This window comes from Coregonus lavaretus (genome assembly GCF_964263955.1).
Source record: "Coregonus lavaretus genome assembly, chromosome: 5".
Classification (NCBI taxonomy): Eukaryota; Metazoa; Chordata; class Actinopteri; order Salmoniformes; family Salmonidae; genus Coregonus; species Coregonus lavaretus.
In genome coordinates, this window is record NC_139992.1 from 21,132,246 (window position 1) to 21,142,767 (window position 10,522).

General features: G+C 44.8%; 1 pseudogene across 1 annotated transcript; it reads right to left on the bottom strand.

Annotated features, from left to right (window-relative positions):
• Positions 1 to 2,843: 2,843 nt before the first annotated feature.
• Positions 2,844 to 10,522, bottom strand: LOC311128947 (A-kinase anchor protein 17A-like; annotated as a pseudogene). The gene is made up of 9 exons (XR_014615305.1): positions 10,401 to 10,522; positions 9,814 to 9,912; positions 8,766 to 8,875; positions 8,396 to 8,525; positions 7,972 to 8,175; positions 7,356 to 7,580; positions 5,674 to 5,822; positions 5,154 to 5,395; positions 2,844 to 4,968 (listed from the first exon to the last, which is right to left on the bottom strand). The product of XR_014615305.1 is annotated as an A-kinase anchor protein 17A-like (transcript).

Genomic DNA, 10,522 nt, shown 5'->3' on the forward strand with positions numbered 1-10,522 from the left:
TGAAAAACTCTTCCCCGCACCCTCAGCCGTAGCCTCTCACTAGACACCACTGGTTGACTAACATATGTTTGTGTCTGTCGCTGTATGAGACTGAGTGTTAATGCGTGGCCTCCTGTTGTCAAAAGAGATCCTGTATGAGTCATCTAGGAGTGTGTCCTGTATGAGTTGATCCCAAGTCAATCCTGGTACTGCTACTACTGCTAGTGAAACAGCTGAGAGCTCTCGTGAGCGTGTGGTAGTACAGCCGACTGAGGGAGTAATGTTAATGACCACTGCTGTCTCAGTGAGAGCAGCAGGGTTTCATCGGATAGCCCATAGGTCTTGTGTTTGTGTGTGTATGTGTTAGAGTGCAGACCCAGTCAAAGCAGAGTGGTATAATCAGATTACAGTTTACAGCCATGGGCTCATACCTCAATACACCGGGGCCTTGTTTACCACAACACATACACACAGACTCTAATAACTACACACGTCACTAACACACACTCACCTCATTCTGTTTCAGACTAGAAATATACTGAGGCCAACTTGAACACTAACAATACACTCACCACACTACTATAACTACACGCAAAACCTCATCTGTCTGTAATGAAACCCCAGATTACTTAGAATAATTAAATGTACAGTACCAGTCAAAAGTTTGGACACACCTACTCATTCAAGGGTTTTTCTTTATTTTTACTATTTTCTACATTGTAGAATAAAAGTGAAGACATCAAAACTATGAAATAACACATATGGAATAATAATAATATGCCATTTAGCAGACGCTTTTATCCAAAGCGACTTACAGTCATGTGTGCATACATTTTTACGTATGGGTAGTCCCGGGGATCGAACCCACTATCCTGGCGTTACAAGCGCCATGCTCTATCAATTGAGCTACAGAGGTTACCATGTAGTAACCAAAAAAAGTGTTAAACAAATCAAAATTTAGTTTTCAATGTAGCCACCCCCTTTTGCCCTCAGAACAGGCTCAATACATTGGGGCATGGATTCTACAAGGTGTCGTAAGCATTCCACAAGGATGCTGGCCCATGTTGACTCCAATGTTTCTCACAATTGTGTCAAGTTGGCTGGATGTCTTTTGGGTGGTGGACCATTCTTGATACACACAGGAAACTGTTGAGTGTAGAAAACCCAGCAGAGTTGCAGTTCTTGACACACTCAAACCAGTGCACCTGGCACCTACTACCATACCCCGTTCAAAGGCACTTAAATATTTTGTCTTGCCTATTCACCCTCTGAATGGCACACATACACAATTCAGGTCTCAAGGCTTAAAAATAATTATTTAACCTGTCTACACTGATTGAAGGTGACACTCACCTATAACTAAAGGGATCATAGCTTTCACCTGGTCAGTCTGTCATGGAACGAGCAGGTGTTTTACATTTTAGCAGACGCTCTTATCCAGAGCGACTAACAGGAGCAATTAGGGTTAAGTGCCTTGCTCAAGGGCACATCGACAGATTTGTCACCTAGTCGGCTCAGGGATTAGAACCAGCGACCTTTCGGTTACTGGCACAACGCTCTTAACCACTAAGCTACCTGCCGCCCATGATTATATATCATGGAACATGGAACATAATCTTCAGAAAGGTATTAACCTCAGTAGTGGCGCTTTCTTAAAGAAGCCTATGGCTGTGCAATGGCATACATAGCCTTGCTTTGTTTATTTAGCAGACAAGACACTCTTATTTCCCAAACCATTACGGTCAAGACACCTATTTTATAGTAAACAAACGATGTAATATTACACAATAAAATATAACAGAATAGTGATGCGCATCTCCAGTCTGGAACAGTTAATCTCAAAGAGTGATCATTTGAAACGGGGCTCAATTTGGCGGGTTGACAATTTTTTTCAGGGTTACAAAACAAAATCTGTCTTTTCGAAATACAGACGTTCTATTTAGTTTATTCTGCCTGTTTTGGGGGAATTATCCAAATGTATGAACAATTCCACATCGAACACTGCATGGTGATGAATTACAGCCAGGACATACATCTGTTTGGTGAGTAGGCCTATGCTTAATGATTCTGATAATTACGCTCTGTCTTTATCAAACTAATGTTTTTGCGTATTTTCAGTGTGGAACCTGTCTATGTTTAGGGGGGTTATAGCCTAGGTATTCAACTCTTACCCTACAAGGTCCGGAACCTTCTGGTTTTCTGTTCTACCTGACAACTAATTACTCCCACCTGGTGTCCCGGGTCTAAATCAGTGCCTGATTAGAGGGGAACAATGAAAAAAAGCAGTGGCACTGGCTTCAAGGTCCAGAGTTGAGTTTGAGGAGGCTAGACCAGGAATGGGCAACTCCAGTCCTCGGGGGCCAGACTGGTGTCACACTTTTTCCCCATCCCTAGCAAACACAGCTGATAAAAGTAATTGCATTCTAAACTGAAGATCATGATTAGTTGATTATTGTCAGGCGTGTTAGCTGGGGCAAAATTGTGACACCAAACACAGTGTGTAGGGAGCAGTCGGAACGCAATTGAGTGAATGAGACATAGGGGAAAGGGAATTTAGGAAGAACTGTGTGATGCTTGGCTTGATTTCTTTTTTGTTGTGCCCCGCAAATGCACATGTACAAATACAACACTAAAGTCAAAACAAATGAACATTGTCTCCAAGACAAAATGTCACTTGCCTGTTCGGGCAGCCACAAAGCACATTCCACCAAATAGTTTAACAATGTTTAAAAAAAAAAAAAATCTCAGGTCAAAGATCGAGCTTTGATGTCCGTTCGAGTACTCGATTACTCATGCCCATCCCTAGTAGGTATTAGGTTAGTAAGCTATCCATTCATTCAGTCAAAATATACATCTGAAATAAATCACTTTTTTTGTAGTTTCTTTATTACAACAAATAAATTGACAAGTGTGTTGAGGACATGCTGCTGCCCATCAGAGCTGAGAAACATGAGAATATAGAGTACAGACTGATGAGCCTCCTGACACGCTGACCTTTATACAACCTATATACAATGTTACCCACTCACACCACTCTGCTCTGTTCACTCATCAATAAGGCAACTTAAAATGTTCTTATCCACAGAACTTTAGCAGGGACACCATTAAAATAATGAACATGGTGAAACTAGGCTTCCATCTGGGGTGGGTGCTGTTAAACACCGAGTCACCTATATCTCTCTCTCACCAGAACACTGCTGACACTGATCTTTAAATCATACAGAACCCCTTTATGTTATAGTGACATTATCATTTAACCAAGTTAGAACTAAAACTACGGTCTCATCTGGTGGTCAGACGTGGAACTCAGAAACATGACATCAGGTCAATTTCATGGTCATCTTTGGCTTCGATTTCTCTCGTGAATGATTACATTTCTCTCTAGAAAAACTAAATGGAATTCAAGTAATTGAACGAATGCCGGTCAGTTAGTTGTTCAATAACCCCCCCCCCACTCCCCCACTTTATCCTGGGGTAAAAAACTTGACTTAAACTACAGCTGTCTACCTACTGCACTAGGCTGTGTGGCATTTACCCATAGGACTACAGATCCCTGCATCCTGCTGAAGCACTCTAATACTGAACTACAATTCCCAGAAACCAACTAACACTGTTTTTCTGAAACACAAACCAGGCCATTCACTGTGACCCTTAAAAGACCAAGTATTTTTTCTGTGTCCTTCCTCTGTACGTCTTTCTACACAGGAGACACATACTAACAGCGTGATCAATCTACAGTACATATGGAATCTACACTACATGTGTCAAACAGAACATAATAGCAGTATAGCATTCTTTAACCTTAAAGTCAGTAAATAAACAGACTAGAGATGAACAAAGAGCATTGGGGGAGGGAGAGAGAGAAAGAGGTGTGTGTGTATAAGAAGCTGATATGGCCCAGAGACAGTAGACAGCAGCATACTAGAACCCCTGACCATGCATCACTTAAACTAGGACCAGGCATAGGGTCCTCTTCTGTCTCCTCTGGCTGTGTTCACAGTTTAGTGTCGTCTGGAATGAGAACGACTCCTACTACACTTCCTGGAGTCCCTGTCTCTATCCCTACTCCTGTCTCTACTCCTGTCTTTCTCTGTACTCCTGTCCTTCTCCCTGCTCCTCCCTCTACTCCTAGATCTGCTCCTGCTGTCTTTATCTCCACTATGTCTATGGCTCCTCCTCCCTCTGCTGTGGCTCCTCCCACTAGAGCTTCTGCTCCAATCATGGCTGGAGCTCCTGCTGCTGCGGCCCCGTCCATGGTGACTGTCTCTCCTGTGGCTACGACTACCACTCCTCCTCCTGCTATCGCTTCTCCTCCTCTTAGAACTACAACTTCTTCTCCGTCTGCTATCGCTTCTCCTCTTAGAACTACGACTTCTCCCCTGTCTGCTATCGCTTCTCCTCCTCCTTTGACTATCACTCCTCTTTCTGGTAGAGCTTCTTCGTCCCCGGCTGTGGCTGTACCTCCTCCTACCCTGGCTATGGGACCGACTCCTCTCCCTAGGTTTCTCCCTCGCCTCCCTTCTTCTCCATTCATAACCTCTCCTCTCCTCCCTTCCTCCTCGCCTCTCCTCCCTCTCTCCTATCTGTTTCTCAGTGACGTGTGAGCGTACCGTAGCTCTGGGTCTCTCCTCTCCCCTCGGTCTCACCCCGTTCACCCCCAGGGCCCTGCCTGTCTTACCCAGGTCGGAGCTGTCTCCCTGGGCATGGTCAGGGCTGACGGCTGGGTGGTGGAGGTCTGGTTTTCTCCCTCTCCTCCAGCCTTCTTCAGCAGGTTACCAACCAGTCTCTCCCTCAGCTCTTTCTCCTGCGCTGCAGATCCAAGGCACGCCCTTTCTCTAACTCCACACGTCTCAGCTCCACCTCCTGCACCCGCCTGGAGGCCTCCAGCTGCTCCAGCCGGGCTAACTCCTCCTTCTGCCTGGCTAACTCCTCCTTCTCTCGCTCCTCTCTCTCCTCTCTCTCTTTCTCCTGCTGTTGCTGTTTCAGAGCCTAGGGAGGGGAGAGGGAGAAGACAGATTGTAATGTAGGTCCTATCGGCATGTCTGTATTAAATGTGCATTGGTATAGGTGTAAGTATTGGTGAATTAAATGACACCATGCATCAAGTATGTGTGTGTGTGTGTGTGTGTGTGTGTGTGTGGTGTGTGTGTGTGTGTGTGTGTGTGTGTGTGTACCTTGGCCCTGCCCAGTAGTTCAGCGATAAGGCGTATAGACTCCAGGTTCCTCTGAGCCAACAACAGCCTTCTCTCCTCCGTCGCGATCTTCATCTGCAACTTCTTCTGCTCCTCCTCCTGCCTCCTCTTCACCTTCTTTAGGTTCCTCCTCTCCTCCCTCTCTCTCAGCTTCTGCTCTCGTTTCCGTATCCTCTCCTCCCTCCTCCGCTCCTTTTCCTCCCTCCTCCGCCTCCTTCTGTTTCCTACAACCACAGCAGAAGCATGGTTCATTCACTAGTCTAATACATAGCTCTGCTACTGTCTACCAATACAGGCCCTAGTAGCTCATCTCCTACCCCCTTCGGTTTGCAGATCTGAAGGACTGGATGGGTGATAGCAATACGGTGGAAGCTTACACTCATTAGAAGACGAGGTGGAGCGATCACCATGTTCCTTACACCTATCCAGTCCCCTCAGATCTACAGACCAGACACTAAAGAGGCAAAGACAGCGGACAATGTTTTCAGACCAGGCATATGACCTCTCCTCCTCCTTGCATCTCTCCTCTTCCTCCTTCTCCTTGCGTTTCAGCTCCTCCCTCTGTCTCTCCAACTCCAGTATTCTCAGTCGTTCCTGCTGCCGTCTCTTTAGAGTCACGTCACTCAGGTGCTTACTGGTGTCAAAGGTCACCTGACAGACAGGCAGACAGTTAGCTGAGTGGGTCACCTGATAGAGTTGGAGTAGGACTGCAGGATGCACTAGTGACACTCGGGTGTTTATTCATGTCAAAGGTTACCTGACAGACTGGACGTGCTACTCTCCTGACACTCTCCTCCTTCTACCCCCCTCCATCTCCTCCTTCCACCCTCTCCTTCTACCCCACCCCCCTCCATCTCCTACTTCTACCCCTCTCCTTCTACCCCACCCCCCTCCATCTCCTCCTTCCACCACCCCCCCCATCTCCTCCATCCACCCTCTCCATCTCCTCCTTCCACCCTCTCTTTCTACCCCCCTCCATCTTCTCCTTCTACCCCCTCCCTCCATCTCCTCCTTCCACCCTCCCCTCCTCCTTCCCTCCATCCCTCCTCTCCTTCTACCCCCCCCCCCCCTCCATCTCAGAATAGCAGTGTATTATGTTAAAAGTCTTTGCTTAGTAGCCTGAGCAATGCTGCCGTGCGAGTGGTCATGTGCTGAACACATGGACTGCGCAGATATTCTTGGGAAAAATGATATTTGGAAATAGAGCTGCACCACTTGAATTTTGAGAGTTATTTGACAAAGGTAAGTGTCATAGAAACTGATACTATATAGAAACCTAAAATGCCCATCTCTTCATGTACAATTTGACAACTTATAATATTGTCACTCATCAAACTATTGTCAATTTAGTCTTGTCTTCAGGCTAACTCTTATTATGTGTGAAATTAGTTTGGGTATAGTTTCGATGGGCCGGCTGCGCAGGCTGACTGCCATCGTTTGTTTCCCCTCGTTCATCAACTTGGATTGAGTCAAGGATATGTTTAGCATTATTCTAAAGGCCTACTGCAACACATAGCATGTTTTCATTTCCCTTACAATACATTTGATTATAATAGAGTTACAGTAAATAAAACAGTCCTGTAACAGGTCCTTTTTACAAAGTAAAGTGTAAAAGAGAATGGTATCAACCTGCAAGGCCATGTGGTCAAATTATTTTCTATAATAATGAGCGTCAACGCTGATAAATAGGCATAACACTCATCATTACACTATTATTGTTTTATATTAAATCAGCAACCTTCTTCACCCTCCTTATAATTCAGTTAGGCCTAATTTAAATGAAATTGGGACATAATGTGCACAATTATCGGCCATTCATCCATTTGTCATTCAGTGAGGAGCGAGAGACACATTAGCGCCTTGCTGGGTACCAACATCCTACAGCGCATTGTCTTGGATGGATAAATTGGGAATAGGTGTGAAGAAAGAGGGTAAAAAGGCTCTAAACACTTTTCTGTTTGATTTCAAAATTATGACAAATGAGCAATGTAAAATACAAACTTTCAAAAAGTCAGGGAAGGTCATTCTGGTGTTAACACAGCAGGACAATCCCCTCAACCCTCACCCAAATCTAACAGTGTGGATACCTTCCTTTCCCTTCTATACGTGTTTCATCCCTCTTAGTGTGTGTATATGTTTGTGTGTGTGGTGTCTGTAGTGTGGATAGTGTGTGTAGTTCACTACCTTGATGTTGCAGGCCACAGCCTTGCCATCCTCTCCTTTGTACATGAGCTTCATGCCTCTCAGTGTGTCCATGGCTTTGGCGAAGCCATCGTACTCTTGGTATTGGACGTACGCCTCAAAGTTAAGATGGCCGCCGAAGGTGAAGGTGTTGAAGTTCTTATCAAGAGTCTCCTCTCTGTACGGGTCCAGCATGGGGATGTCTACATGACGCACCTGACCAAAGCCCTGGGAGGAGGGATACGGTTAGGGGTAGGGCTGGGACGATACCAGTATCGCGATACTCGTTAGTATCGTGGCAAGGAAACAAAACAGGAAGCGGATTTAACTTTAGGAAAACAGCCCTAATGCTGGAAACAAACATCATTATGTTGTCATCCAGTCACATGTATTTATTTTCCAAGCAATAGAACACTATTTTACATACAGCATGTTTTTAAAGGACCATAAGTTAGGTCTGCTTCGTGTTTTCATTTTTGCCATGGAAAGAATATTGCGATACTGGTATCGTCCCAGCCCTATTTAGGGTGTGTGTGTTAGGGTTAGTGTGTGTGTGTGTGTTAGGGTGATTGATTGATCGATTGAGTGATTGTTAGGTATATGATGCGTCCTTTCCTACCTGGAAGACGGTCTGCAGGGCAGTCTCGGAGGGCCGGTCAGGGGGACCGTCAGGCAGGGTAAACCAGCGGCAGGGCAGGCCCTCCAAGTGGATGGTGTCTGGCCTCTCCCCTGGAACCGTATCGTTCATGTCCTTGGCATCACGGAAGAACGAGTCCCAGTCATAACGTGTCGGGAAGTCCATCTTATTCTCCACCGCACGCACCTGGACACCCCACAGACCAGGGAGAAATTGTTATCAGTTATAGCTACATGATGTATTATTCCCCTTTAATTTACCAGTTCAGTTGATTTGGAGAAACAGAGTTCTGTTTTGCAAGAACTTGCAGATGGTACTCTGTCACCAAAATTACAGATTTTTTGTTAACACTTTACCTGACACATTTTCACTGTACATTTTGAGGCCTACGTAACAGCTCTGCTACCTTGAGTATGTCAGTGAAGCCGCTGAGTTTGATGCTCTTGCCATCCAGTTTGGCCAGCAGGATCTTCACCACCCCTCTGTTCTCCACCTCGCCCTCGAAGCGGATAAAGTCCATGGTGCTCTTAGAGATCCTGGGGAGAGACAGCGGTGAGACATATTGCTCGACGATTACAGCTTCATACAATACATATATCCATACCAGAAAATATTGATACCAGGCAACCCATTGGCCATATTATCAGTATTGTCATGGTTTTACTGTTATTGTAGAGTTATTAGCTTGCTTGTAGCTTAGCTATAACAACACACGTGACCTATGGCTATGACTATAACAGTATGAATATGTTCCAATGGCCAGGGCCCATGCCAACCTGAGGGCAGAGAACTGTTCAGGAGCCACCATGGCCTTCACCCTCTCCATCACCTCCCAGTTAGAGATGCTCTTCCCAGGCAGCTTCAGCTGGGGCAGTGCCACACTCAACTGGAAGACAAATCATAGAATACATTTTACTGTAATACATGCTTACCTGGAAGTCAAATACATTGTGTTGGAGATGCTCATTACTTCAGGTACAGGTGTATTTGCCTGGAAACCCAAAGTTGATTTACATTGAATTGTACATCAGGGCAGAAATGAGCGTCTGAATCAGGAAAGTTTCCTCTCAACCTCTACAAGCCAGAATGTTGAATAAAATTATATTTTAACGTACTTTACCGGTTGTCTGTGCGGTTGTGAGACAATATATCCACAGGAAAGTATAATTACATCAACTTTTCAAAGCGCTGGTTGTGGGTTCAGATTTCCATCACCTGAAGCATGCGCAGAAACATGTAAACACGTGCATGAGCTCGGCAAGTATGCATGCATTTTTATCTTGTCCGCATGCGAACAGTAACTGAATGCCTCGATGTCTGCCTGCTTTATATAACAAGCCACAGCCATGTGACTAACTGTCTGTATGAGCGATCCATTTTCGTGAACGGGGTGGTGTACCTAATGAACTGGCCAGTGTGTGTGTAATATACAGTACCAGTCAAAAGTTTTAGAACACCTACTCATTCCAGGGTTTTTCTTTATTTTTACTATTTTCTACATTGTAGAATAATAGTGAAGACGTGGTCCTCTGTAGCTCAATTGGTAGAGCATGGCGCTTGTAACGCCAGGGTAGTGGGTTTGATCCCCGGGACCACCCATACATAAAAATGTATGCACACATGACTAAGTCGCTTTGGATAAAAGCGTCTGCTAAATGGCATATTATTATTATTATTATGCTTCAGGTGATAGAAATCTGAACGCACTACATTTTATTCAACATCCTGGCTTGTAGAGGTCGTGAGAGGAAACGTTCCTGATTCAAACGCTCATTTCTGTTTCCAGGCAAATGGTGTATGTGACACTGTATGTGTGTCACTCACCGTCATCTTGGCGATGGGCTTCAGGAAAAGGTTGTACTCCAGACACAGACACACCGCCTCAGTGGTGTCATGGACGAGGGTGGTCATCATGACACCTGACTACGGGGGGGGAAGAGAGTCAATGGGATCAGTGTGGAAAAATGTGTAATGTACTGTCTTTCATACAGTACTATCACTGGATATCTGGTTGGCCGGCCAGCTAGCTATAATTAATGCAGCATAAATTGCCAATGAATGGATTGATCTTGTTAGCTACAAGCTAGCTAATATTTTTTCTAATGAAGCAGTACACGTTAGCCATCTTGCTTCTTTTATCGAGTCGCTAGAAAGGACATCACTGTGAATTTTTGCTAGCAAACTAACGTCATCTAAATATCCGATATCTAGCTAAGCAATGAAACTAAATGCAGAATATATATAGCTAACCGACTAGCTGCTACGTCTGAATGGTTTCATATAGGTAACGTTAGCTGGCTAACATAGCAGCTAACTGTTAGCTGGCTAACGGTAACCAATGCGGCCGCAGCACTTTTATACTGGAAAAAAACACTGAAATCATTGACAGTTAGTGATGTAAATACACCAACCTGCTTCACCAGCTGCTAAATATATGTACTTTATGTTGTTTGCATGTGTTAAAACTAGAATATGTTCATAAAGCGTCAGTTAACTGTAGTTTTCTGCACAACAAATGTAGCTCCTGGCGGAA